This window comes from Hyperolius riggenbachi, chromosome 9 (assembly GCF_040937935.1).
Source record: "Hyperolius riggenbachi isolate aHypRig1 chromosome 9, aHypRig1.pri, whole genome shotgun sequence".
In the NCBI taxonomy this organism is placed as follows: Eukaryota; Metazoa; Chordata; class Amphibia; order Anura; family Hyperoliidae; genus Hyperolius; species Hyperolius riggenbachi.
The window spans coordinates 236,523,162-236,548,082 of record NC_090654.1 but is presented as its reverse complement, the minus strand read 5'-3'; positions in this window follow the sequence as shown (position 1 = coordinate 236,548,082).

Below are 24,921 nucleotides of genomic sequence, written 5' to 3'. Positions count from 1 at the left end.
CCGCACCCCTCATGGTGAACACCACTCCTGTGGTGAACCCCACCCCCAAGACCCCCGACAATCATAATGCAGCAGCGTTTCACCAGAAAATGTACTTATTGCGGCATGGGTTCACCAGAAAATAGTTGTTATGCAGCAGAGCGTTTCACCATAAAATATACTTATTGCGGCATGCACTCACACACACCACACACACTATACACACACACACTATACACACACACACAGTACACACAACATACACACTATACACAGTACACACACACACACTTTAGACACGCACAGCACAGTACACACACACGCACACGCACACGCACACGCGCACACGCACACACACACACACACACACACACACACAGCACACTATACACAGCACACAGTAGACATACACTATACACATACAGAGATAGGAGGAGTGGAGTGAGACTGAGAATAGCCTGAGATGGAGCAGTTTATCTGTATTGCAGTCCCACATTACACAGAGACTAGTTGCTGGTAATAGGACTGCTGTCCCTGCCAGTCTCTTACACAAGTCAGCAAGCAGCCCTCCTGGAGTCTAGGGACTGTCAAAACTTTTCAACCTATTTAAGACCTTATCTGCACTTGCAGTCATTATAACAATGGGGAGAAACCAGACAGATTTTTTCCCACTGACCCTCCAGACGAGTTCTACATCATGCTGTGTATATTTACCAGCTTGCCTGCCCTCTAATTGCACTTTTATCAGCTAGCCTAGTGTTTTACATTGCCTTACATCAACAAACCTGAATACAGCAGACACAGGACCAACCCTAAATCACTGAATGAAAGGCGGCCTGGGGGGAAGTCAATGCCTGGCTGCTACACAGTCTCTACATCCACGTAGCAGAGAGAGGGACTGAATTCTCAGGAGTCGGACTCAGGAGCTGATGATGCTGTACTCCTCGGATCCCTGACTAGGATGAGTGCCTTCTCTCACTGACTCATTCATTACTGTGGTTCTTTGAATCATTGAGCTGAAGTCCAGTCAGCCCCGCTGCTGCTGCTGCTGCTGTGTAAACTGACACCTGAGTCAGCTGAGAGGCATTTCTTCTCTCACTACTCAGTGCAGAAGCGCCCTTGCCTCTTCCTGTTGCCTTAGGCGAAAATTTTTAGCTGCCTAATGGCTCGGACGCCTCTGTATGTGAAGCTAATCTGATGTTTAGCAAAGGGACTTTGAATACACCTATGCAGAAAAATAATTTAAATTGAAATTAACATTTTTCAAAAGAGGCACTAGGTGGCAGTGTTACACAGCGCAAACAGCGTTGAGTGGCTAAGGGCTCCAGGTTCATGCAGTCAGTATAAATGCATTATTATCTTAGGTACAGCATTATGTCATGCCTGAAATGTTATGTTCCATTTTGACAGCCGGGTGATGTAATGCAGTCGCTCTGGAAATTAAATATACAATCAATCGAACCTTAAATGCGCCAGGATTTCTGTAAATACGTTTCCACGGTGCCAGCATTGTCATTAAGGCGTAATTAAAAAGCCCCCATCCCACCTGTATAGCTTGCCGGTTTAAAGCTCAATTATTAATTCCTGCTAAGTACAAAATCAGCCCGAATGCCTTTTCTTCTGGGTTTAGCTGCTAATTGCCTAGAAGAGCCACTATCCAGCTCTTGTGCCACACTGGAAAATGTCTCATTTGAGTCCCGCATTCACATCAGCTGCTTCTAGCCTAATGATGTCTTTTGTTAACTGTAATACAGGTGAAGCTGGAGAGGAGGGCTGGAGGAGGCAGGTGTCACTTCCTCTATGGGAAATTGATGCTGAAGTGTGCAGCATTGCTATAAAGGACAATTAGCAAGCAAAATAAGGACATTTCCTCATTTCAGATGGTGGCAGGACACTTATGACTCCGTCATCTGTTTCTTGTAAAGAATCTTTATACAAGCACAAGTTTTCCTGTCTCCTCATGCAATTCTGTCTCTGCTTTGCCTCTAACAAGCTAAGGTACCGTGTACCAATTTAAAGTGCCACTATCACTTCATTTAAGTATTTAACATATTGCAAGGGTTAAATACAGAAAGAAGAGTGTCTGTGAAGAGCTACCAATGCAATCTGTGCATAGAGTGAAGATCCTATCAGTTCTGTGCATCTGCAGACTTAAAGGATACCACAGCTGACAAAATGTTAAAAAATGGGGGGAGTGGGCATGTATCGGAAGCAGTCTTCATGCCCACTGCTCTCCCCGTTCTCCTTGCCCCCCTCCACTCTCCCCTTCCAACCTCTTCCGGGTTTCCTGGGTCGGGCAATAGTGTGCAGGCACTGACCCGGTGACTTGCGCGGCCAGGAACACTCTGCGCATGACATCACAATTAACATGGTTCACATGAGCATAGCTCTCTGGGCTGTGGGCACATGATCGAGGACATGCACCACTGGGTCATCGCCTGTGCACTACTGCCCGACTCAGCCGACCCGGAAGAGGCTGAAGGAGGCATTTAGGTGAGAGTGGTTACTGAGGGAGTGCAGTGATTGGCCCCAATGATGAAGCAGTGGTTTGGAGCAGTGGTTGCGATTGGCGGTCCAGGGCAGGACTTCATGCCTGATTGGTAGATTGCTCCCCAAAGGCTACTTCCTTAGATTGGACCGGCAGAGCGGCATGTCTGCAATGTAAATATGTACATCAGACACAGGGACAGAGAAGACGGGACATAGGAAGGGGGGCACCAGACACTGTAGGACACAGGGATGGAAGACAAAGGGCAATGGACTCGGGGACGGAGGACAGAAGAGGACACGGCGACAGACACTTGGGGATGGAGGACTTTGCGCAGGTCCTAATACAGTATGTATTATTTGCACTATAAGACGCACTGACATTTCCCCCCCCCCAACTCTTGGGGGAGAAAAGGTGCGTCTTATAGTCCAAAAATACAGTAATTGATTATGAGCCACAGGCCCTTATTCAGTTGACTTTTTCTCCAAAGTTTTCTCCTAAGTGATATTTTCACACCTCATCAATAAAATGCCTTTTAAAGAGAACCAGAGATGAAGCACCCTTTTGTATTTTACCTTATAAATCAGTGGGAACATGACAGTAAACACCTAATCTGCTCTTTGTTTCATTGTTCTCTGTTTAATCTGACTGTTATCACCTCTGATAAGAATCCCCCACTGAGCACTCAGTCTAGCTTTGCTATGGAAAGATTATAGCTAAGTCTGTCTTCTCTGGTGTCTTTTCAAGCCCAAACCTGCCCCCTTGTGGCTCTGCTATAATGACTCAGCTATAATTATTCCCTGCAAAGCCAGACTGAATGCTCAGTCCGGGATTCTTATCACAGCTGATAACAGACACTTTTAGCAGTGAGGATGAAACAGAGAGCATGGTAAGTGTTTTCTCTAATGTTCTTACTGATATATATGGTAAAATACACAAGGGTGCTTCGTCTCTGGTTCCCTTTAAGCAACCAACAAGCAAGACAATACTCAGAATAGGTTTAATAGTACTTTTTCACCTACTTTTTGGAACCTTTTCAACTGCAGAGTGCAAAAAAGTTATTTGAAACAGATTAAAAATGATCTCCTAGGAGAAAAGTTAGGAGAAAAAGTGAATTGAATGAGGGCTACAGTGTAGGGTATATCTCCTCGATCCATATGCATTTCCCTTTTTCTCCTGCGCTTTCCCCTAATAGATAATGTTTAATCTTCTCTTTAAAATAACCTTTAAGAAGTTTTCAATTGAAAAAGTTTCCCCCTACGAGATAATTGTCATCTTCTGTTAACAAAAAGGCATTCCTTAGACAGCACCACTGCAATATTCATATTATTCCATAAAGTGCTAGTGCTAATGCATGGTGCAATGTAAATAGTGCGTATTTATACACCTGTGAATCTTCCTAAGAGCGATCAATTGCAATGGCAGTGCAATAAAAATGGAGGGGTGGTGTTACCTGTAGTTAGCTATACAAACCAATATTCAGTCTAGTGGGGGAGAGCTCCGCTGTTCAATAGAGTGTGCTTAAAGGACTTACGAGGCCTGATTTGTAAAAAATAAATAAAAAAAGTTAGATACCTGTGTGTGTTTGCAAGGCACGGAGGACACCGTCCGCGCCCTCCGTGCCGTTCCGCCGTGTCCCCGCTGCTTAATATCCCCCCGAACGTCCCCCGACCGCACGGCCCGGGTCGGGCTCTCCAGCCTTCACAAAGATGGCCGCCGGAGCTGGCCGTGGCTGCGCAGTCCGCATAGCCGCGAGTGCGGCTGCGCAGCTCTAAGGCCAACTCCCCGATCCACGCTACTGTTACGTGGATCGGGGGGTTGGCCTTAGAGCTGCGCAGCCGCACTCGCGGCTATGCGGACTGCGCAGCCGCGGCCAGCTCCGGCGGCCATCTTGGTACAGGCTGGGGAGCACGACCCGGGCCGCGCGGTCGGGGACCGTTTGGGGGGCTGCTCAGCGGCGAGGACCAGGCGGAAAGGCACGTGCCTTGCAAACACACACAGGTATCTAACTTTTTTTATTTATTGCATAGCGTGGTCAATGACCACTTCATCAGAAGGACCTGGTCTGTGGTCATCTTCTGTTAAAATAACTTTTTAGCACTCTGCAGTTGAAAGAGGACCAAAAAGTAGGTTAAAAAAAACTACATTATTTTGAGTATTTCTTGCTTGCTGGTAGCTTAAAAGGCATTACTTTGAAAAGGTGTGAAAATATCATCTGAAAATATTATCTAGGAGAAAACTTAGGGGAAAAGTTAAATTGCATATGGACCCTTGGCTCACATTCAATAAACTTTTTCTCCATCTTATTTACAAAATAATTTTTCAGCACCTATTAATCACAAATACTAGGAAACAGATAAAAAACAAATTTAAAACTTACTTTGATTGTGTTCTAGCTTGCTGGGGGCTTAACTACTTACCAGACTGCGGTCGGTATATCTACGCCCTCCATGACTTCATCTGAAGTCCCAGGGACGTAGATATTAGTCTATTGCCGTGATCGCCGTTGTTCGCGCCCTCCCGTTGGCTTCTGTGCGCCGTTCTCGTTGCAATCGGTTAGTGCACAGATCAGTGAACGGACCAGTCACCGATCTAAGTGCCTTAGACTAATGTGTTACATGCACGCGTTACTTCCTGTAATGCGTGTAGGCCGTCAGAAGTTAAAAATGAAAATAAAGTGAGGGGGACCTAGTGGCCAAATAGTAAAATTACACTTTAAAACCTCCTCAAATGCCGACAATGGTATTGTCGCTAAATAACTAGGGGAAGGGGCGTCCCTAGGAGGAGAGGCGCTCCAGCAAAATGCCCCTTCTTCTCCTCCTGGAGCCTCTCCCCCTCCTCCTGAAACCTTTTCCCAGCCTCTACCCTTCCCCTCCAAGTCTCTCCCTGCCTCTATCCCGCCCCTCCGCGGTTCTCCACCACCTCTCTGATCTGTGAGGAAAAGCAGAGAGGCGAGCTGCAGCGTCGTGACCCCCAGGGCACTAAAACCGAAACTGACTGATTGATGGCCACAGGATTGGCAGGGAGCGGCGGTAAGAAGCTCTACCTAATCCAGCTAGCTCCCTGGATCAGGTAGTATTTTAGTTACATTTATTCTTGGGCTCGGGATTGCTTGAAATGATTTTTCATTGGTAAACTGTGAAAAAGTATGTAGTTGGATAAGGGCTTCCTTAACTCACGAGTTGTTTGACACACATTTTTTTTTTCTTCCAAGTTTTCTCTCAATAGATATTTCCACACACAGCATGTAAGGAAATAATGAAGGTTGTTGCAAGAGCCGAAACTAGCCGCTGTTGGTAGATTGGGATTACAGCAAGTCTTGGCCCTGCAAGCTACGGAGGAGAGTTTAGGATATCGATACTACACAGCTCATCTAGCAGTTTGTCCCACAATGCAGGTGCACCGCTATTTCTGGCAAGGTGACGGCAGCAGAAGTATTGGGGAGGCCCACTACTAACTTGCAGTGTGCTTGGAACTTTAGAAGTGCTCCGATTAGTTGATTTACATTTTGCCACATACTACCACTCACCACCCACTTTTACACTTCAAGGATGTAAGGAAAGACTCAATATAAGTTTCAAATGATTGTTTTACCTACTTTTTATTTATTTATTTTTTTATTTGATATGTGCTGTAAAAAGATCTTTTGTGGCGTATGTAGTTGGCAGATCGTTTTAGCCCCATACTTTGTACTCAATTATACAGATGTTTCTTTTATGACATCAGAATTTGAAAGGTAGAAATATTAGGGCCCGGAGCTTGCCTTCAATACAAGGGATAGTCTTTGTACTATTTTTTCCTCTGGTCCCTTCCATGTTTGCTGTCATCACTCTGTTAGCAACTAGCATGTTCTAAACCGTTCCACTTTCTCCAGTCATTTACTTTCTGTAAATATTGGAAGCGGCAGGGTAGATTGCAGGCTCTGAAAGAATTGTAGTGGGTCTCTCAGGACTTCCCTCAAAGCCCTCACCTATCTCATATCTTTCTTTTTATCTGCCTGCCTCTGTCAATAAATACATCTATATAAGTGACTGTGAGGACGAAAAAGAGAGATCAAGTTTTAGAAGTGTGGTTATAGAAGACAAAGGACTCTATTTACAAAGCATTTTTGTGTTACTTTTTTTTGTTCTGTTAGTCAGAGGACACATGGCAAAAGTGGATTTTTTCGTTTTAGAAATATGCCATTGAGAGCCATTGGGGGAACATTCTGTTGGAAAAAAGCGAGGAGAAGTAGATGTTAGGTTATGTTGGGGTTGGTTCACAAAAATGATGTCATGAATTATCTCACATAGGTTACTCAAAATTGATTTCTCTTTATCAGTCTTAACTCATGATTTGTCTCTCCGTACGATTGATTTACTAAGCTACGGCAATGTTGGTGGTTCTATTGACAGCAGAGTAGTGCTCGTTGCTCAGTAAGTCTGACCTACAATACGTAGGTAACATGAGCGTTGCTATAGTAAGACGCCTGTTATGCTACATACTAATGCATGAGTAACCTGTGCACTGCGAGTCCTGCTTATTGCGAAACATGTGGTACTCTGCTGCTGTTAGTACCAGTAATATTGCTGTGCCTTGCCTCCACGCACCAATATTACCATAGGCGCTTTAGCGGGCTGAGATTCTTAAAACAGTTGCTCCTGTTATAGCCTGATGAAGTAGGCATAGACCTGTGAAATGCGTTGCACATTTTTGGAGTTACAAATAAAGAGAATTTCTCTGCTGATAACTGACTGTTTAGAGTCTGCTTGGGAAGGTAAGTCTACCACTACCTCCCTTCTTAAACTGAGTTTAATGATTTTACTCATTTTGACACCTCTGTTCAAACACTAATTTCACAGTATTACCATAGCTAGGTGAGTCAGAGGCCTTGGCTCTTATTCCATTTACTTTGCTCCTAAGCTTTCTAACAAAAGGCTTTTACACCTTATCAATAAGTATCTAAGTTATATTTATCAATACGTATTTAAGCCCCCAGCAAGTAAGAAAATACTCCAAATAAGTTTGGTATAACTTTTTGCCTGCTTTATAGGTCTATTTTTGTGGACACTAAATTACTTTGTGGGTGTGACGATTAATGCCACTACTCAGATGACTGATTATTGGTGATCTGCGGAACCACCAAAATTACCAGTATAGCAAGAACGAGAGCAGAGCGTAAGTGTGTGTCTGGTGCCACCGTAACTCTAATGGTTTACAGGACCTTACCACCGGAGTTGGTAAGGAACACTCAGGACACCAACAGAACAGACTAGACACAAGGCCCCCTAATGGGGCTGGAAGGTACAGACAGATAAATACGGTTCTAACGGTCACCTGTGGAGCAGGTGATTCAGACCTTACTGCAGTCTCAGAGATACAAATAACACGGCTCTAATGGTCACCTGTGGAGCAGGTGATTCAGACCTTACTGCAGTCTCAGAGATACAAATAACACGGCTCTAATGGTCATCTGTGGAGCAGGCGATTCAGACCTTACTGCAGTCTTAGCAACAAGTTCCTTCCGTAGTCTGGACTCTCCACGGGGAGGAGTCAGACTGGGAGAGGGAAGGACAGAACGTGAGTGACACCAGAGAGAGGGTGTCACTAACAGGTCTGGCGTTCCGTAACGATCGGTGTAACACAGAGAGGGTCTGATTACCGGTGAACTGCAGTATCACTGAGAATGCAGAATATACCCGATTATTGGTGATCTGCAGTATCACCGATAATTAGATATATAAGCTAACCTCTGGACACCTGTGTAACGAGTGTTTGGTGCAACTGTAATGTTTTGAGGACTGCACCTCAAGAGCAGGTACAGGGCAGCAAGGAGTACTGCGCAAGTACAGATTCCTTCCGAAGGCCTAGACTTCCCCGAGGGAGGAGTCAGGCTGAGCGCAGGAAAGACAGAGCGTGAGTGACACCAAAGGTAGTGTCACTAACAGATCTGGGAACTGCCTCTAACAGTAAGGTCAGTTCTCGCGGTCGGGCAAGCCAGGTCGTAAACACACGGACAGATAAAGTACAGATTCAGAAGGCAGAGGCGGAGTCTAAAGTACAGGCAGGGTACGGCAACAGGGTATCAGAAATATCGAGGTACAGAATCAGGAGTGCAGATGCGGAGTCTAGAGGCGAGCCGGGGTTCAGCAACAGAGTATCAGAATAGCAAGGTACAAGATCAGAGTTTCAGAAGAATGGTCAGACAGGAAAACAGGTCATAACAGATAATCACAATCAAACTAGTACTTTAAACTATCAACAGAATATAACTAAGTGTGGATCCCCGGCTCCGGCCGGTTCTAGCACACTTTGGGATCTGACTATGGTCTGAGTATTGACACACAAGTGTACACGACGACAGACGAAGACAGAGTAACAACTCCAGGTTTAAATACTGACAGCAGATTCAAGCAGCCCCGCCCGAGGGGCTGAACCAACCAGCAAGGAAGATTGACAGGTGGAAGTCAGCTGACCACAAAGTCAGCTGATCTGTCTCCTCTGCCCATAAAGGTCCTTTAGCTCCATGTAAAGGTCCTTTTGCTCCATGTGCAGGTGTGTGGACCCAAGCTGCTGCAACAGAGATCCCAGTCTCAGCTGAGTCGGGAAGCGACACCCGGGATGGCTTGGCCAGAAAGGTGGCATCAGGTGTGAAAGCAGCTGCGCTGCTTTCCACCACAGAGGTAACGTTTAAGATCGTTACAGTGGGTAACATGAAAAGTCTTTCTCCTGGGAGAAAAGTTATGGTAATTGAATAAAAGCCCTTATAGTTGGGGTGAAAAAAATAATTAAAGTGAGAAAACAAATAAACTCCATTACCTATACATCATTTTATCTCTTGTTGTGATTTATGATTACTCTGAACTCACCACCATGGAATATGAATAAAGCGGACCCAAACCAAACATTTTTTTAATTAAAAATATTTAGTTGCACCACTCTGACACATACAAAGATAAATAAACACTCCTTCAAGCCTATGAGCATTTCAGTGCATGCTTTTCAGCCTTCTCTTTTCATAACTAGGGTTATACTGGGGGCAGCCATTAGCAATTCCTCCATTGCCGGACACCACCTACTCCAGCATTTTGCCGGATTCTGTCCCGGCAATTTGAAAGGAAGGGAGGGGTTCCTTCAATAAATGTAAAATATTTTATATTTGTCATCATGCAGCTGAAAAAAGGCTGCAATGTATTATTATAATTTAGAAAATAGATTTTATTTCTGAAATCTTGTATTTTTAATTTGGGTCCACTTTAAGCTGTATAACTAAAATAATACAAATTACTTAAGTTAATTCAAAAATTCTTGTTGCTGATGAAACTTATTTTCATGTTGTATAATAACTTAGGGTCTGCTTTGAGCCAAGTACTCTTAAATGAGACAGGCAAAAGGGCGCATGAAATGTGGGCGTACTGTGCGCCGACATAGGCCATAATGTGAATTGAGGCTATAGCGGTGCTCAGACAGTAATTTGTTCGTTGTCTAAAGACTGTGCCCAAATGACTATTAAAAAAACGTGTAATTAGGCTGCCAGCAAAAGTTGGCAGCCAAATTACGTCTTGATCCGGAGTCCACGGCGCCCTTGATTGGGAACAGTAATTAACGCCACCAGGACTTTTGCAGGAGCAGGGTGAGACGTTTTTCGGCTTTGCCCTGCACCCAAATTTCTTGGCGGCTTAATTACACGTATGCCTCCAATGCTGGGTACAGACAATAAGTTTTTCCGCTCCATAGATGGATTCGATAGAGAATTCCCGTCATGTCCAATATTTCTTCCCATCGATTCTGCGCTCGATTTATCATAGAAGTGATTGGAAAAAGATAAGAAAAACGAGTGGAAGATAAGAGAGTTGAGCGCAGAATCAAGTGCGGAATCGAGTGGAAAAAACGATCGAGTGGAAAATCGAGCAGAAAAACGTCTCGTGTGTACCCAGCATTAGAAGTCACGAAATACCAGGAATGGTTAAATTATAAGTGTTAATGTACATACAGGTATTATATTTTTTAAATTGATAAAACAGCACCAAAACAAGATGCCATTCGAGTACAGATTTTTTGGTGAATAACAAGACTACCGTAGATATTGAAATAAAGCATTTGCTAAAATAAGGAGAGGAGAAAATACTTGAAATGTATAAAGCTTTATGAATTGATATCGCAGTGGGGTTGATGCAGTAACTGCCGGTAATATTTCTGTGTGCAGGCGGCACACAACAATATTACGGTTAGTACCACCAGCAGCGTGCCGTGCTTTATGCAATAACGTGGGAACTGCAGTACATAGGTTACGCAAGTGTTGCTACGGTACACTACCTCCGTAACATGCATTGCAATACTAATGCTCGCTTATTCGTGTACCACGGATCCCGCTAAGGGCCTGAGCCCACTGATACAGTTGTGTCCGATTTTCAGTTAAATATCAATGTAATTGTGGCCATACATGGTACAATAAAAACGTTCGATTATCCCGTTTATCCCATCTAAAATGATTGAGTCGAATAAAAGTTGAAAATATATTTTTTTCGATCAAGAAATTCGTACGATTATCCCGTTTTTCGAGAAAGGTGGCCATACATGGTACAATTTTTCATTTTTTTTATTAGATAATTTAGTTTGATTATTCCGTTAGATCAAATATTAAGATTTTTCCAGCATGTCCGATCGGATTTTTCTAAAAAAAAACGGGATAATCGTTAGAATGTCTTGATCGAAAAAAAAAATATTTTCAACTTTCATTCGATTCGATCATTTAGATTGAATAAACTGGATAATCAAACGTTTTTATTGTACCATGCATGGCCACCATTAGAGATGCTGAACAGCGGAAAGAAGCGGATACAACTGCATCAGTGGACTAAGGCCCTAATTACGTAGCGAGAGGTATACTGCTGGCATTAGTAACAGTAAAATTGCAGAGCACTACCTGTTCACAGCAATATTACCAGTGGTGAGTGCATGAACGCCAAAGTTCCCTACCCAGTATTTGCCCAAAGAAGGCAAGATGGATATGAAGGCACTTGAAGTCACACTTCAGTGAAGCTAACTGATAACATTGCTAGCTGCAGGAAACATTATCAGAGTTTCTTGCAATTAAGTAATTGCTGAGCAAACAAAGCAGAGAAAATTCTCTTCCTCCCCCTCCCCTTGGATAGAGGGGAAGCTTATCTGCTTTGTCTGTCTTTGCAAATGCAGCTCGGTTCAATCTGATAATTTTGTCTGTAGCAACAGCATTTGTATCTGTTAGATTCTGAAGGCTCATACACAAGCTCAACAAAAGTCTTTCAAATGCACAATTATCAAACAACTTGAAGACGTTGGACAACTTTTGTCAAGTAAAAGACGTGCAAACGACAAGGCGTTATCACTGATAAGAGGCGACCAATGAATGATAAGACGCAGCTCAAGTCAACCCAACTGGCCTGTCTTATGTTTCTTGAAAGTTTATCTAAACTCTGGACGTTAAATAAAAAGTTAATAAAGACAAATACGATGTCTGTGAATCCAAAAGCACCCACACTTAGCTCAAGGTTAAAGTGTGTACCCAGATCCTCACCCCTGTACCCAGGGGTCACAATCACCAAGTCTCCCAAAGGGTTGGCACAGCACAGATGAGTATTATAAGCTCTTATACTTTATTGCATTATAAAATTGACAGGCAGCGACAGCCCGCTGTTTTGCCTATGTGGCCTTTCTCAAGTTGACAAAAAGTCAAATGCATCACACAGCTCTTGAAAAAACCCTTTGAAATACCCCTAATTCCAACCCTCAGGGCGGGTCACCATCAGGTGTGCCCCTGTGGGTGGAGGGAAGCCAGACCTAGGGAACTTCAGAAAGATAAACAGCACCAATAAGCACAAGCAATTGTAAAAGTAACTCACCAATCAGATCCCTGTTGAAACATGAAAACCGCCAGCTAATCATCCCCATTGTGGCTAATCCATGGCCGCATCACGCTCTCCCACACTCCACTATGCACACAACAGGGGAAGATAGCGCCTGTCACGTGACAAAAGTCACATGATAAAAGTCTCTGGGGTCCGATCATGTGACTTTTGTCAGGTGACTGGCGTTATTTTTGGCAACTTGAGAAAGGTCACATAGGCTGAAAGAACGAGCTATCGCTGCCTGTCATTTTATAATGCAATAAAGTATAAGAGCGCTCCGTAATATGTTGGCACTTTATAAATACAAAAAAACCCAAAAAACGTATAATACTCATCTGTGTGGTGCCGATCCTTTGGGAGACTTAAAGGACCTCTATCGCGAAAAATTGTAAAATTTAAAATTCATGTAAACACATGCAAATAAGAAGTACGTTTCTTTCACATTAAAATGAACCATACATTTATTTTCTCCAATCTTGCTGTCACTTACAGTAGGAAGTAGAAATCTGACAGAACCGACAGGTTTTGGTTTAGTCTATCTCAGCATGGTCTTTACTTTTTATAAAGACACTCATTGAAAAGGATTTATATAAAGATGCTGGCCAGGCTCCCTGCTAGCTGCACACTGTTTTAGCAGTTTGACGGAGCAACTGCCATTCACTAAGTGCTTTTGAAAATAAAGAAAACCCTGAGTACCCCCCATGAGGCGATGGGCTCGCCCAAAACCTGTCGGCTCTGTCAGATTTCTACTTCCTACTGAAAGTGACAGCAACATAGGAGAAAAGTAATTTATGGCTCATTTTACTCTGGAAGAAATGTACTTCTTATTTGTATGTGATTACATGTATTTTAAATTTTATAATTTTCGCGATAGTGGTCCTTTAATAAAGACTAATAGACAGATTCAAAGGGAGTAGAACAAACATGTATGTCTAAATGGATGCCGGGGATGCCTTGTGGGAGAACAGCATGTAATAAAACAGAGATCCCATGTTGCTGTTCTACTGTTAAACAGTTTTTTGTAAATTGAAGCCATGATTTTCGGTAAATTACCGAGCTTCTATCGTACCTGTGAAAATCTTCATGAATTAGAAAACAAAAGTCTAAAATACCAAATGAGGTAGAATGCGGTATTTTAACAACATAATTTTTTTTTAAGTGCGCAGCCCTTTATGAATTGGGGCCTTTGTTGGAGTGGGGAACTAACAGCTCAACACTTTCCAATTCAACTGAATGGAACTCCTGATTGCCCCTATAGGTGATTTATGGTGCTGCATTTCTCCAATTCTTAGACATGAAAAGACATGAAATGTTATCAAAGCAAGTTATAAAACCCGGAGAACAAAAAACAGAGACTTTTTTTTAGATTTATATTTTAATTATAAATTCACTTATGGATACACAGATAAGTTCCCCCCCATTAAAAGAAAAGTTTCATACTTACGGCAGTAGGGGTAAGTACCTAACTTTTTTTTTTATTTTTTAGATCAGATTAATCAAATCGTATTGGATGAAAACAGGGAGGCTGGTTGGCCCAATGGATCCTGACCGAGTTCCAGCGCTGTCACCACCATTAGTAGTCTTCCACCGATGGCAGTCTCTCTACCACTGCAGAAGGCTTTGGAAGTTTTCAGGGGCCTGAGTGCTCCCAAAGACAGAGGGCTCCATAATGCGCCTGCGTGAGCGTGCTCTCTTGGGTACTTGTGCATGCGCAGTATGGAGTAGCACTAGGGCCCCTGAAGACTTCCAAAGCCCCCCAGGCGGGAGATTTGGACGGTGGTTACCGTACTGTAATGTGGGGACCGTGAGTAAAACAGGAAGGTCCTATAAGACCCAGAGCCTTCCCTCTCCATAGGTAAGTATCTGTTTCTTCTTTTATATTCCCTTTAGAATTACTTCAACGTTTAAACAAATGAAAACATTGTACAGTGTATGTCTAGAGACAGATAGATAGATAAATAGACAGATAGATAGATAGAGTAGATAGATGAACAGATGAAAGAACAGCCAGCTAGATAGATATAGTACTTATAGAGACAAGCGGGGGGCCTTGATGTGTCTGCGTTTGCTCATATTACCTCATATTGTTATTGTGAACATAATTACACAGTGCTGCTCTCCTGCTGTTTCAGCTCCTTGGCTGCAATATTCCCCTCTGCTTAGCTAACGAGAATGGCTTGATATTAATCACTGTACAATGCGAACATAGCTGTGATATAATGCACTACAAGTCTTCTGAAAAGGAAACAAAGCCGTGATCTGTTTACATGGTATGTATAATAAAATACAGTGTAAAATGTCCTCTAACATGAGCCATTCACCAGGAGCATAGCAATAACCATAGCAGCTGCTAGGGGTGTAACTAGACATCACCACGCCCCCCTGCAGAAATTTGGATACCCTTCCCCCCAACCCATCCACCCCTCCCCCTCCCTCGGCCTGCTCAGGGTCGTTTTGGGATTCAGGAGGGGTCTCAGCTTGAGGGGGCCACACATCAGCGGGGAGGGGGGGGGGCAATCCGATCAGATTTGATCAAAGAGGGATCTATCTGTTGGTCGATCTGATGGCAAATCGACCAGTGTATGGCTACCTTTAGATTTTCTGTTAGATTATTTTCTGTTGAGAATGGTCATTATCTCTGGTGCATTGTCTTCTGTTTATCTCCTGCTGAGTAGAACATCACCTAATTGCTTGGCAGATAGATGGTTAGATAGATAATTTCAAACATGTTGAAAATTATCTATCTGGCAGGTAAATCTTACAGAATATCTAACAGAAAATTGTATGGTGTGTACCTAGCATTAAGCCTCATTTACAATTACACGTGAGGCAGCGATCCGGCGGCTCGATTAGCCGCCAGATCGCCTCTTCCGCGTCCCCACACATGCCCGCCGCGACCCTGCTTGCCGCGCGTGCGCCGGATTCGATTCCCCGCTCGTCCCCGCAGGCGCCGCTTATCTTCTGCTCGATTCCCTGCCATTGTCCCCTCGCGGGGAGCGAGCAGGGAATCGGCGGAAGCAAGATCCGTCCTGTCGGATCTTATCAATCGAGCCGCATCAGCGGCTCGATTGATAAGGAACATCGCGGCCGCATCTACCCGTGTAGATGCGGCTTAAGGTATGCAGTGAACCAGTAACTAAAATACTTAGGATTTGTTGATTTTACAAAAATATCTTATCCTTATCTGATCTCTTGTGATCTCTTCTGATTTTATGTAATCTCATGATTTACTGTATCTCTCCATGTCCCATTTGCAATTTACCTTTTCTCCTGAGTTTTCTCCAAGGTGATATTTTGGCACTAGTCATAAAATGCCTTTTAAAACACCAGGAAGCAAGGAAATACTGAAAATAATTTTGATGGTAGCTTTTCACCTACTTTTATGTACTTTTCAATAGTAAAATGCTAAAGTTAAAGAGAAAATTAAAATGATCTCCTAGGAGAAAACTCAGGAAACAGTGAATTACATATGGGCCCTTATTTTAGCTCAGGAATGATCTCTCCTTATCTGTTCATCTCACTAATTATCGCCCCTTATCTGTCTTAAAGAGGAACTATATTGACATGGTATGGTAGAATTTTATAATTATAATAAATTATTCAATACTAGCAGACCTAAGCCCGTTTAAAGGGACTCCGAGCTCAAAATCAAATCAAAATTTGAACTTACCCGGGGCTTTCCACAGCCCAGTGCAGGTCGGGAGGTCCCACGACGTACATCCGGCTCTTCTCCCAGGGCCTGGCCAGAAATGGCTGGCCGGCGGCTCCCGGCGACACGGCTCCTCTTCCGCATACGTCATGTCTGACGTCACTACGCCGGCCGCCTCGCTCCATTACGGCGGCCGGCGTGACAGTACGGCTCATGCGCGGTTTAATTGCGCATGCGCCATACTGTCACACCGGCCGCCGTGATGAAGCAAGGCGGCTGGCGTAGTGACGTCAGACGTGACGTATGCGGAAGAAGAGCCCGGGCCAAGGACAGGGGATGCAGGGACAGAGGGGTTTTATTGGGTAGGATACTCATTTTTACCTTAACAATTTTGGTTTCAGCATCAGAAAAAATGCGCCCTATATTTATACATTGATGGATATAACCCTGCCCTTCCAGTGATGTTTAGCCTAGGCTGTGATGTCACTCATGTCACTAAGCCTTCTCATCCCAATGCACTCTGGGAGATCATGTGATGTTCCTGCTCATTTCACAGACACAAGAAAAAATTCCACAGTGATTCACCTTGCCAGCAGTAAAGATTTCCATTCGTTATCTCAGAGAAATGTAAGAATGTTAATCAGGGTGAGGTACGGTAAACTTTTTCAATAGGCGAACATTGACTAAAAATAAGCAATTTTATTTATTCAGTATATTCAGTAATGCAGCGCTTTAACGCTTGTTAAAGATTGTAATGCTTTCCTATAAGCCAGTTCACATTTCCCCATCCCATTTTCACCCACTGAAGAAAAATCTAACTGCAAGCATCTGTTGCGGATAGTAGTGTAAGTGTGCGTTGCCATTATTGACAAATGGCCCACATCTTCTCTGAAATGGGAGCGGACCCTGAAATGGACACTGTCCGTGATGAAAACACATCTGTCAACTCGACTGAGGCGCTACTCCTGCTACTGCTGAAATTCTGTTTGTCCCCACGTTTATTGCCTGATGAAGCGTGCGTGGCCTGCAAAACGCGTTGCACTTTTGGGGTACTATATAATAAATGTGATTACTATTATACAGACAGTCTTTCGTGTCTGCTTTATGGAGGTAAGTCCACCGCTTCCTCCAAGCAAATTTTAAAGGTTTTATCCACTTTTACCCTGCTGGTGCCTCTGTTCCCCGTTTGCTGTACCGTGTCCACCCCTGGTGGAGGGGTGATCTACCCCTTTTCTGATCTACAGAGAGCGACTACTTAATCCTGAGTGAGGACAGGTCTAATCTCCTCACCTGCCTATACAGTGGTTGCCTTTGTGGTAACCCACGTTTGTGAGTATACTCTTCTCACTAATTATCTTTACTATATTTATGCTGAACATACTACACTATATTGTGCTCTCGGTTTCTCTAACCTTATCTGTCAAAATGGATGTGATGTAGACTCCAGCATGATGTGAATCCACTTGTAGGGATACTCATCCAGATTTCGCAGAATTTAGATTTCCACATTTCCGATCGAACATCCGTATTTCCGATGGGAACTCGTATTTCGGCGGAAATAACACATTACCATGCCTTAGTAATTTCAGACCAATCACAGAACTCGAAAGCATTGGACCAATCAGAAAATGCAGAAACAACTCGGAAGTATTTGGCCAATCCGAGAATGCAAAAAATGGCCATAAAATGTACTCCTCAGAACTCGGAAATAACTCAGAAATCTGATTTTGGTGGAAATACTGTATTGCAGCAACCAGAAGTATCAATCAGAAGTGTTTGGCCAATCAGAGAATGCAAAAAATAACCCATAAAAAAAGCTGCTCAGAAATCGGAACGCAGAAATCCATTGAAAATCCGCGGAATAGGAAATTGGATTTTCCGGCGGAAATGGACATCAGAATTTATGATTATCCCTAGATTTCAGCCAGTGATGCACTGTCATTTATTTTCAGAAGCTTAATAAAACAGGAAAAGATTCTATTGCATGTGGCTAAGTGAAAGTGAGTTGATATATAAACTGGGCAGCACTGTTAATCACTTTCACAGCTCACTGGCTAATGAGGCGGCAATTAGAATGGGTGACTCACTCTACTACTGGATGTCTTTTTGGCCATGTAATTACACCTGGTTGAAGTGAAGAGTGAATAATTGCTGGATTGCATTGTAAAAAAGACAGAAGAAGAGCTGTACACAGGTGCACCTAGCTTGCATTTTAGGCTTCTTGCGCATGAAAGCTCTGTATGCGTTATAAGTGCTCTTCTATGGAGGTTGGGGTCTCAAGTGGACCGCTGGAGTGTAGTAGTTCCATAGCATGAAAAGGAATAGAAAGTAAAGATGCTTCAGGCAATGGTCACTCACTGGCCGTGGCATTGCATACAGAGAATATTCTATCGAGCTTATTTACTTGCCCTCTTCTTCCTGTTGGCGTTGAGGCTTTTCTAAGAAGCTTTCCATCCAGCTTCACTTATCTCATGTCTAAAGGTGGTCACTAATGATACAGTTTGCTGAACGATCGATTACGAATGATTCTTTGTATGAATGATCATAATTGATCTTTGGGATCACTAAAGGACAAAAATCTCCTAACCAATCCGATCAGATTAATGAAATCGATCACAATTTTGGTTCAATCCCATCAATATGATCTGATCAGTTAGGAGATTTTTGTCCATTAGTAGTCCCAAACGGTCATTTACGATCGTTCATACAAAGAATTGTTTGTAATCGATCGTTCAGCTAATTGTATCATTAGTGGCCACCTTAAGTCTAATCCCAATCCTTTCATTCAGTCTTTAGTTTCCCCTTGCCACCTGTTTATTGGATGTGCTTTGGGTGTTTTTTGTCTTTATTTTTGTATGTTATTATTCTAGATGCCATCCTCTGTAAGTGCCCAAACCATGAAGCAGGGCTTTTTGACTCCAGCTTTGCAGCGTGTAGTGCTGAAGCTTGGCGGTGCGCTCTGTACATGTAATCTGTACATCAGTCCTGAAAGAGAGACAAATAAAGGGGCCCATACACCTAACGATTTTCCCGCCGATATACGGCCAATTCGATCACAGTGAACGAATCGGCTGTGACATCGCCACGCACACCGCTTCGTTCCCATCGATTCCCGTCGATCCGTCCGTGCGGAAGATTTCTCTTGATCGCCGGCGGGTCGGGAGTGCGTCGATAGCGACGTTCGAATGCCCGACGACCGACGCAATACAGCGGGTATACATTACCTGTTCCGGCCGGCACGAGTCCCCTGGTCCTCGCTGTCTTCTTTCCGCGCTGGGTTCCGGACTGGCTGCTGCTACACAGAACTTCCTGTCCTGGCAGGAAGTTTAAACAGTAGAGCGCCCTCTACTGTTTAAACTTCCCCTGGAGAGGAAGTTCAGTAGCTGCAGGAACGGTCTGGAGCCCGGAGCGGAGAAGAAGACAGCAGGGAACAGGGGACTCGTGCCGGCCGGAACAGGTAATGTATGCAGGGGGGGAATGGGTGGGCGCAGCTCCACAGATTTGATCGGTTTCAGGCTGAAATCGATTCACAATCTGTTTGCAGTAAGGTGGCCATAAGATCCCTCTCTGATCAGATTCGATCAGAGAGGGATCTATCTGTTGGTCGAATCTGATGGCAAATCGACCAGTGTATGGCCACCTTTAGGAAGAGTGAGTAACAGAGGGATTTGGTTCCTAAAGCGGGACTGTCCCTCTGAATGAGGGACAATTGGGAGCTATGTTGTAACATTTTCAGGATATTTGCAAAGTAGTGTAGGCGGGTTCTGTGTTAGGCAGAGACCCAAGTTTTGCAATACATAGCCACAGAAGGTACATGGTGTATGTGCCCAATCCACTGATACCCAAACTCATACCTCCCAACTTTTTGAGAGGAGAAAGAGGCAGGGGAGTAACAAGAGCCCCATCAGGTCCTCCTGCAAAATTATCACAGGGCCCTCTGGAATCCAAACTTCTCTCTTCTCCCCGCCACAGCCGATCCCCTCCTGCACATACCTTGCCCCAATACGCATGCAGAATAGCGCAGGGAACAGAGTAATGTTTACCTACTCCAGTGCTGTGCGTGTCTTCCATCCAGCAGAGCCGCGCACTCTCAGCTGACATTCGCCAGTTCCTAATCATGTGACTCACATTGGTTATGTGATTGGGAGCCAATGAATGGCAGCAGAACGTGTGTGGCTGTGATGCATGGAGGAGACCCACAGTGCTGGAGCAGGTAAACATCACACCACTACCTGTACTACTCTGCACCTGGATAAGAAGGGGGGGGGGGGAGGAGTGGGCCTCCGCATTCCCCCACCCAGCAGTTGCAGGGGTCTCGGGGGCTATTGCTATGCCCCTGGAAAAAAAGGACACCTCTGCCACACCTTTGATCATGCCCCCACCCAGGGCCAGGCCGAGGCAGAGGCGAGAGAGGCTCTAGCCTCAGGGCGCAGTGTAGGAGGGGGCGCACAACTCATTCAGCTATCATTCCCCTATTGTGTTTGAAGCAGAGAGAAATAAGAAAAGGGGATACATGGCAGTGACTGCAAGCCAGATAACTAGAGATTAAGGTGTTGGAGGCCCTAGGGCGCCTCTTTGTGTAATAGCAATCAGTGTGTGACGGCTGGGGTGGGAGGGATGGAGGGGCGCACTTTGGTGTCTCAGCCTTGGGTGCTGGAGGACCTTGTCCAGGCTCTGCCCCCACCACATCCCTAGCCACACAAACCACTAAATTCATAAGCAAAGGATGTAATGTTAGAATTCAACGCACACTGGTTCCTTCTAACACTCGTTTTTCTTCATATTAACATTTGAAATTAAGAAATATATCAATTTAGTGGATGGGAATGAAATTTGGAGTCAAACACATTTTTCATCAGAAAAATACATAGATTCACATAGCTCTGTACATCAGTCCTGAAAGAGGGACAAATGAGGAAGAAAGTGAACTCCTTACTGAATAGGTACTGACCCTAGCCAGGATTCAGACCCTAGTCGCCACCAGTACATTATCCAGCCAGCAAGGTGTGGAGCCACACATCTAGAAGCATTATGTGCTACTGCTGATTACAATTTCGCTAGACACTGAACATGAAATTGTAAGTAGGATATTGTTACTATTTGGTCAAGCACTGTCCTATTTGGCTTACTGAGGAGGACTAATTGACTGGCGGCTTGTGGTAAACCCTGATGGACTACCACTGGGCATGTGCTTCAGTTGTGGCTTGCATCTGGTAGATCATTTTCAATTTGGAATTTTAAAAGTAGCCCGCAAGCTGAAAAAGTAACTCACTCCCTCTTAGTACCACATGATGTGGTACACTTTCTTGTAGTGTTGGTGTTCAGATTCGAAATTCTGCATTCGGAAAAAGTAATTATGGCATACACCACACTTCAGCGCCCAAGCCAGAGCAGAGAGGGTCACAGGGTGGTCCACATCGCTCTTCACAGGACTCTAATACTTCCTCCTTCCAAGCTGGCAGGAGGAAGCATAGGAGTCCTGTGAACTATACATAAGTGAGCTCCCTTGACCTTGTCCGCTAGCTCGGGTGCTGAAGAGCGGTGTTCAGAATTTTTCAAGTTTCGAAATGCAGGATCCCGAATTTGAACACCAACACTACTTACTAGTATCATGACATTGTACATTAACAGAGGATAAAGCAAATACCGTAGTCCTTCTCAAAGATCATAAGCATACTCTGGAGGATGTGTAGTTATGAAAGTACGGTATCCATGGAGACCAGAGTTTCTTGTCCTTCAAAGTGCAGTTTTTAGTGGTAGATTGACTTTCTAACATTAAAGTGTACGGACAGGTCTCCTGGTTTTTTGCCCATGTTTCTCTCATTTCTACATATCTGAAAAATAAATACCATTATATTTGGCTCAAAATCATGAACTTAACAAAGCTCAGCAACAATGAGACAAGAAACATTGGTAGCATTCTAAACCATCAATGATTCTTAAAGTCACCTCATTGCCTCCCCTACTGATTACCTATTTCCAAAGCTCTGTTAATAAGTTAATCCTACATTAACTATTTCTAAGGATTAATCAGACACAGGTGATAAGGAGTAAATAAAACTGTTCAGATTAAAATATATATTTTTTAAGTGCCTGCACTGACCTTTAAACTATGAATTGAATGTGATCCAACCATAAAGGGGCAAAAAAATGCCTACATAATTCTTGTAAATGTAAACAAGACAAACAAGCTAAGGGTGTCCATAAGTTGGTTGATTTTGCTGGCCCATCGGCCTCAAGGGCTTGGTCAGGTGTGCGGCGGTAGCGGCGTTTGATATCGCAGACCCCCCAAAGTGTATATGTGTCATCACCCCCATGCCTGTGTGCAGTGTTAACGGCTCACCTGTACGCTAGCGTGACTCCTGGCCTCCTGCAGTGTCACCGCAAGTGCCTGTATCACTTGGCACCGGTGCATGTAGTGACGTCACTACATCCGCCAGTGTTGCTTGTCACAGGCGATCGCTGTAATGCCGAACACCAGAGGAGGCCGGCCAGGATATGCACCGGCATGACAGGTGAACCTTTGACACTGCACATGGGCATGGGGGGAAGGGGGACACATATACATTGGGGGTGGGGAGAGCAGCAGCATGATTTCCAATAGATTTCATGCTACAGTGTGTGGACAGGCAATCTCCCTCTCCTGTACATCTCCTCACTAGTTTCCAGATACCAACCCAATCTCAGATCTGCACATGACCTTCTTTCTTTTGTCTTCCTCTAGATTTACCTCCTCACATTCACGTATACAAGATTCTGCACATGCTCCACCCCTCTTCTGGAATGTCCTTCCACAACACATCTGTCACTCTCCAACCTTTGATATCTTAAAACGCTCCCTCAAAACTCACTTTTTCCAACAAGTATAAACTCTACCTTAGGCCATTCTCCATTTGACCTAAGGCCAAGTTGCACTCCTACTAGATATCCCAAAACACACTGCCTCTAGGTATGTTTATTGTATACTACCCTTCTTCTTTGCTCCTCCCCTTTCCTTTGCTCCTCCCCTTCCCTTCATTGTAAGCTTGCAAGGACAGGGCTCTCTCACCCATTTGTGTCTTGGATTTTGTTATACATTTTATTCATCATGTTACTTTTGTCACTATAATTACCAATTCTGTATTTTGTACCGATTCAGTATTTTGTAGATTGGTGTAGATTGGTGCACACAATTGTCTGTATCATTATGTACTTCATGTTTGTTTCTTACTTTGTACAGTGCCACAGAATATGTTGGCGCTTTATAAATCAATAATAATTACAATAATACAGTAATAATAGATCCCCCTTTATTTATTATTTTATTTATTGTATTTATAAAGCGCCAACATATTACGCAGCACTGTACATTAGTTTAGGTTACAGACAATATTTAGGGGTGACATACAGCAAAATTACAATACAGGAATACAAGAAAGACCAGATCATGCAGCACAGTATGAGTACAAGGTAATACTTAGTCACTGGAGGGGAGCATGGAGATTAGGCAAGTTAGGTTCCCTCAGATTAGGTTCCCTCAGATGCATAGCATGGGTTCGCAGTAATAGAGGACACAAAAGGAGGAGGACCCTGACCAAAGGCTTACAATCTAGAGGGAGAGGAAAGGACACGAAAGGTAGGGGACCAGAGTTCAGCTGTGGGTTTAGAGCACTTGTGAGGGGGTAGTAGGCCAGAGTGAAAAGGTGAGTTTTGAGGGCCTTCTTGAAGATGTTGAAGGAGGGGGCTGCCCTAATGGGTGGAGGTAGGGAGTTCCATAGTGTTGGAGCAGCTCTTGAGAAGTCCTGGAGACGTGCATGGGACTGGGTGTGATGCGGGGGGCGGTCAGGCAAAGTTAATTGGAAGAGCGGAGTGAGCGGCTAGGTGTGTACCTCTGAGTAAGATCGGAATTGTAGGTTGGACAGGTTTTGTGGACAGATTTGTAGATCAGACACAGTATCTTGAATCTGATTCTGGACTGGATAGGAAGCCAGTGGAGGGATCCAAGGATGGGATCCGCTGTGGTGGAGCGATGGGAGCAGTGGATAATTCTGGCTGCCGCATTCATGATGGACTGCAGTGGGGCTATCCAAGTCATCTGGGCATGGATGAGGAGTTTGGTGGTGGCAGAGGTCAGGAAAGTGTGAATCTTACAGATGTTACGAAAGTGGAAGTTGCAGGACTTTGGCCTCTATTCATAAAGCATTCCCGCATGCGGTAATGCTCAAAACAGCTGACTTTATCGAGCACTTAGCAAAGTGTCCATTCATAACAGCTGTTTCCGATTGAAAAGCTACAATTCCTGAGCAGTGCGGGAAATTACCGCCTTGTGCGGTGATTATCTCAACACATGTCAATTCATAAAGATTAGAGCAGGCGGAATGGGAACGGAGTATACCGGCTGTTTAGATAACGCGATAAGCATGCGGATAACAAGCAAGCAAGCGCACTAAGTGGAAACAAGGCCTAATGGAGAAAGACCTCCCAGGCAGCTGCAGTGAGAGCAGAGCAAACAAGGCATCTCAGAATACCCAGGCTGTGTTTTTTAACCCCTTGGGTACCTGTTTTCAGATATATTTCACATCAGAAAGCCTGCATGTGTAACATTTCTGTTAGTTCTTCTAAGCTGTGGCAATTAAATAGATTGTTTAAAAAGACTAATAAACAGATTCAGAGAAGATTCAGGGCAAGGAGAGGCAGTTTAAAAAAAAATGCACATCTAAAGGGATGCTGGGGCTGCCTCCTTTATAATAACTCTGTCTCTGCACAGAGAAAATGTATCAACTCAGCCAGCACCACCAGTTTAGTGCGGGAATTCCCAGACCTTTCATTGCAAGTGTAAACTTTTTTATGAATTAGCACACAAAAGTCTAAAATACTGATGCAGTGTTTTCCCTCCAAGATTTTTTTTTTTTTTTTTACAAATGTTTTATGAATAGAGCCCTTTGTGAGGTTTTGGATGT